Source organism: Rhodnius prolixus, unplaced genomic scaffold (assembly GCF_049639745.1).
Source record: "Rhodnius prolixus isolate KJV_2025 unplaced genomic scaffold, Rpr scaffold_1, whole genome shotgun sequence".
NCBI lineage: Eukaryota > Metazoa > Arthropoda > Insecta > Hemiptera > Reduviidae > Rhodnius > Rhodnius prolixus.
This window is the reverse complement of record NW_027411581.1, coordinates 43461923-43467928: the sequence shown is the minus strand read 5'-3', so window position 1 is coordinate 43467928 and position 6006 is coordinate 43461923. Positions and strand designations below refer to the sequence as shown.

General features: G+C 34.2%; 1 long non-coding RNA gene across 1 annotated transcript; it reads right to left on the bottom strand.

Moving 5' to 3' along the window:
* Window positions 1–623: 623 nt before the first annotated feature.
* Window positions 624–4908, bottom strand: LOC141451483 (uncharacterized). The gene is made up of 3 exons (XR_012456835.1): window positions 4726–4908; window positions 2542–2752; window positions 624–882 (listed from the first exon to the last, which is right to left on the bottom strand). It is a non-coding gene; the product is annotated as an uncharacterized lncRNA (long non-coding RNA).
* Window positions 4909–6006: the final 1098 nt, after the last annotated feature.

Here is a 6006-nt window from a genome sequence, read left to right as displayed (position 1 = left end):
ATAATTTATGCTTCAAAATGGAGTCAATTTTTAGAAAATTTATCTGTCATTCTAACCGTGTCAACAGAATCGAATTCGGACTAAAACTTTCTGAGTAATAACATTTTTATTGCAAAAAAGTAATGATTTTAGAAAAAAAAATTAAAGTGACGTCACTCAAGAACAGAGGAAAATATGAAGTTGGCCAATACGTCATTGAACTCCACTTTAGATGTAGTACGCACAGTAGGCCTATGGACAGTACTTACTGCTTCACCCCTGTATATATTTTTCAAAAGTATTTTTTTAAATAAATAATAATGAAACTTTTTCTTATTTACTTTTTATTCGTGATTATTTTTATCTGAGATTAGCTCGAAAGTGTAAACAAAACTTTACCCATGAGATATATTGTATATTTTTAACCATATTAATTGGCAATTCATCAATTAGTATACGACATTTGAATAAACTTTTGAGAAAAACCGCAGATTCTGATAACGCACTCACATTCTTATCAAGACGATTTTAATTGAAAAACAAAAATATTTAATAAGAATTTTTGAAGAACTTAATCAATCAATCTTTGAATAATTAAAAATGTGTTAACAGTTTAATTCCATACTACTCTCTCGACTAGCTCCAATCCTCTTGTATTGTCTCTCACTTCTTCTGACATCCCTAATACTTCTCGCCGACAGAATCGCCAGTGGCCCTGCGACTTCCTTGTAGGCTGAAGACCTAAACGCCATTATTCTCCTATCTCTCCTCTCTCCCCTCACATTCTCCTCCCCAAATTCTCCTTTCTCCTAAAGAGAGTGCTACCAATGGGTAGCTTCTCTCCTCCTGCTCTCCTCCCGCACCAGTTCACCATATTCAGTCTTCATATTTACTTATTGTATACTGTATACAGATTGTAAATAACAAAAAAATTAAAAAAAAAAAAAAAACAGTTTAATAAATAATACCAATAAACTTTTTGTTCCGTAAATTATACATTTGATAACTCCATCTCAATTTCCAACAAAATCAATTCTTTAACATGATGTGGCATATACAGGGTGACCATGGTTACAGGCTCCACCCACTATTTTTTTTAAACGGCGGGAAATTTCGAAAAAATAAAAAACACGTATTTAATCATTCTTAATCTAGTTTATTTTCAGTGATTGACCCATTTTTTTAAACCCCTGTATCTCGAGATACAGCATCCAACTTTTGTTTTTCAAATGGAACGTTATATTTTTTGTTGCATATTTTAATAGTATTTGAGCTCCTAAAAAAAACAAAAAAAAAATTTTGAAATCGGTTAGGTTTTTCAAAAGTTATGGTAATTTAAAATATGAAAAACAAATTTCAGTTTATTGTCAAAATTACGTTATTTTTTTTAAAAGAATCTGTTCAAACTGGGCACAACCAACGGATAGGCAAGCCATAACTCTGGATTCCCACGCTTTGCTTGTAGCAGCACTTATGGAGGCGAAGTGAAGGCTAGAGTTATTCGACGTTTCAGATCATCGACTGAAGCCACAGGATTAAGGTTACTGTACACTTTATTTTTTAGATATCCCCACAAAAAATAGTCCATTGGGGTCAAGTCCAGGGATCGAGGTGGCCATTGGATGGGACAATGAGTCCCTAAGCACTTTTCGTGAAAATTTCTGCCCAGGTAACCTCGAACAATTCTCGCATTATGTGCCGGGAAACCATCTTGTTGAAAATGCATACCTAGCCAACATGAACATCTTCAAGCAGAACTGGCAAAATGTCTCTTAAAAAAAGTTAGATACCTTGCACAAGTTAAGTCCTCTCTATAGAAGTATGGGCCGATTAGTTGATTTCCTAAAACTCCACACCAAACGTTTTTAGAAAAAACAACCTGAACGTCGAATAACTCTAGCCTGCCTAGATCTTGACTTCGCCACCATAACTGCTTCTACAAGCAAAGCGTGGGAGTCCAGAGTTTTGGCTTGCCTATCCGTTGGTTGTGCCCAGTTTGAACAGATTCTTTAAGAAAAATCACGAGATTTTGGCAATAAACTGAATTTTTTTTTTCATATTTTAATTACTATAACTTTTGAAAAACCCAACCGATTTCAAAAAAAATTTTTTTGTTTTTGTAGGAGCTCAAATGCTATCAAAATATGCAAAAAGAACTATAACGTTCCATTTGAAAAACAAAAGTTGAATGCTGTATCTCGAGATACAGGGGTTTAAAAAAATGGGTCAATCACTGAAAATAAACTAGACTAAAAGTGCTTAAATACGTGTTTTTTATTTTTTTCGAAATTCCCCGCCGTTAAAAAAAAAGTGGGTGGAGCATATAACTCTGGTCACCCTGTATATGATACATTGCATAAATTTCTCTTTCCTGAAAACTACAAGCGACTAATATTTTTTAAAACATTTTTTCGTTGTTTCATATCAAAATAGAATATTAAAAAAAAAAATACATTTGAAATAAATAAAAATATCATGCATTAGAGGGTTAAATATTGTACGAACTCTTGTTCACTGATTTAATTATAGCAAAAATTTACTTTTTTAATACTGATTTCGTACCTGTGTAACATTTTATTTGTCTGCATAATTGATAAACGGTTCACTTTTGTGCTGCATTGTCTTTTCATTCCTCTAGATACCCATCTTCAGCCACTCTCAGCTTCTTATAACACACATATTAAACTGGACAAAGCAGCGACAAAGTAAGTGGACTATAGGATCTCAAAACCCAAAATCATAACATAACTGGGCTCAGCCAATCAATTGTAACCTGTTCAATAATAAAAATGATAAATAGACAAAATACTAAATACGAAGAGCTGCATTTAGCGAGCCCAGTTTTGAAAATTCTTGAATAGAACTTGGTATCTCAGCAGCTAGCTAAACATATCATTGCATGCGCTTAGTAAATCATAAATTAAAATAAATAAATAAGTACGCAAATTACGATGAAAATTAAAAGAATAAATGGTTTCATTTTTTTTAAAAAAAGACTGGTGAGATTTAAAAGTAAACCTTAATCAATTTCTATAGCAAAAATTAAAATTATTTAAATTAAAAAGACGAAAAAGAATTTTTATTGACTAAAAAGAGTCTTTATTTCCATTTTTATCAGGTAATAAATGTTGAAGAGGATGTTAGGTTCGCATTCACCCCGGCCTGCGCGGGGCTTCAGACCAATGTGAATATTAAGCGGACCACTGTTTCCGGTTTGAATAATGGCCCCTATTAATATGTTGTTTGGCCAGGTATAGGCGCCAGACTCGAACTTGTTGACTTCCTTTCTCTTTTAGGGACCCTCGCTCACCCATGCCCCCTCCGTCATCACTGATTCCAGTTATTCTTCTCTAACCTAGATTGCTTTGCTTGATAAATAAAATGATCATGTTTATTCCCATTTTTCAAATAAACATTTATTTTTATTGTACAATTAATTTTTAATTAAAGTTCTAACTAAATTATCTTGCTTAACTAAAATTTCTTGACACTTTTTAGATAAAAATCTCGATCCAGATTCAAAATTGATTCTAAAATTTTCACTTCCCAACCCAACCGCACACTCATGTCTTTACCTAGGCAGATGACAGAGCTAACCTCTCTCTGCATCCCGATCTAGTTCTAATTACACGTAATCTTTACTAATACAATCCCTGCAACAGTGGTTTCGTAGAAGGTGAATCAAGGTTAAGATTACAAAATTAACAACATAACCTTCACATCGAAAGGATTGGTTACCATCCAGTTCTAAAGAACCAGGCTTAACTACTATGATAGTTATATTCAAACTGAAAACCTATCTCGCCGAAGACAAACTATTGACCTGGAACCCAATACTAGACTGAGGGAAAAAACGCTTCAACCAACTACTCCACAAAAACTCGAAATTAAACCAACCCTAAACAAAATAGCACTTTTCTCTCATTAAACCAATTCTGCCAGATGGACTCCAGTTCCAAGCGTTCCGAAATTTGCTACCGTTGTAAGTACTGCTTTAAAAAAATAAAAAAATAATTTATGTGTCCATGACAATTTACCTCTATATGCGCGTCATTACAATTCTTTAATCAACATTGTCAGTATCCATTGAGATAATAATTCTCGAAGAATGAGACGTCAATGGCTCCACGATCTCTTATAAAGTGTCTACAATGAAACAGTGTGGAGTATCACAGGGTAATTTCTCCTTGGCCTTCATAATGCGGCATGTTTGTCGCTGGTTCCGTTAGCGGAGCAATAGCAAATAAAGTAAAAAGCAAAAAATTTCCAATACACACCTCGATGCCAGTAAAAATAAGGGCAATTTGGAGATACGTTGCAGACTAGAATCTAAACTTATTAATTTATACTTATAAAAGATGGGCGGGTGTTGGTCTAGTGGTCAAGAGCGTGGCTTTATAAATGGGAGATCCCCAGATCGAATCTCGCGTTTGACTAGCCAGAAAAAATTGTTTATAGTAAAGTATGAGCTTCCGCCCCCTTCCACGACACCTAATTACGTAATTGGACGTAAAGTCCTGCCTGAAAAAATAAGCGATTACTTTACTTATAATAGATGTAACTAACCAGTTAGATAAGAACCAGCTGCACAAACAACAGTTACAAAGGAACAGTTTCAAAATGAATGCAAACAAAACCAAGTAACCACTTAAAACCAGTGAAATATAAAATTTGTTAAGAGTTTAAACAAGTGTTTAATGACGGCCAAGTTATATTAAAGTAGAGAAATAAAGTAGAGTAATCTACCTGAACAGAAGCGGTTCTAAATTCAAGCTGTAAGCAGGCGCCAGTGTCTGACCTTTACTTGTGCTGGTAAATTGTGCTCCGCACTCCAATACTTTCTTCCTTGACTGGCTTTTTTACAAACTTTAGTTTTTATTATTTTTTTTTTAACTTAAAACAAGTCAAAATGTTTTTTGTAAAAAAACAAATAAATATCTTGTCCAAGAACCGTAGTGCTTATTCATCAGTAAGTAATTATTGATGCAAATTAATATTCTTGTGGCACTAATCATTGTCAGAATTTTGTTGAAAATCTATCAATAATCTTCTTTGTGGTTTTTAACCGCAAAAAAAATTAAGGTTTTGTGTAACGTAACCTTGGAGATGGAGATGTCTTTCAAGACTGATCCCTTGTTACAATAATAGTATCACCCATGTAAGTTGGTCTAAATCTTTTATTTGAAATATAAAACTATAAATAATTCTTAGGAAATTCTATTAAGGCTGGAAAAATAGTGGAGAGGCGAGCAAAGCGGTGATAATAACATAGTTGCTTCAAATCAGAGGGAGCGACGAGCAACGGGCAAAGAGTCACATGCACATAGTGACGAGTTTAGACGCGTTTCTCCTTTCGACGAAACAAGATGGAGGAATTATTTCTATAAGAAAATTCTTCCTTGAAAATTTGGTATTTACAACAGCGTAGAAGCAGGAGCTGCAGTGTTCCTTGATTTAAACATGACTAGAGATGAACTTGGTGAATTCCAGCACTTGTACCAATAACTTCGGAAGCATCCTGGCAAGTTTCATGCGTATTTTCGAATGCCTATTTCGACATTTAACCAGAGTTGAAGGCTTGTTAATCAAGAAAAGGATGAATTTCAATGTTAACCCCATTAATCCTGTACCATTTCTTATCCAACACAAATCGATTGTAATGTAGAAGATCCTTTTGGTCCCACAGAGGTTTATTTAAAAAAACTACACCAATAAATGCAACAATATCCATTTTAACCTATGAAAATTGAGCGCGATGAGAGCGAAGAAATCAAACATGTCACAACGCGTTGCTCTACTCTCTCTTGGTAGCGTTGCTCTATCTTCGCTTTGCTTCCCATTCTGTTCGGTCCAATATGATCTTGCGTTTCTTTTCGCCGCTCCACTATGTTTCCACCTAAGGAACTTCTAAGAGATGATTTGGCCAGTCTTCTTTGGAATTGAATTGAGAGTCGTTTGTCCCTTTACAATTTTGTAATCTAGATTCTTTGAAATTCATCAATGCGTATGGAATTACAAGTACTCCTA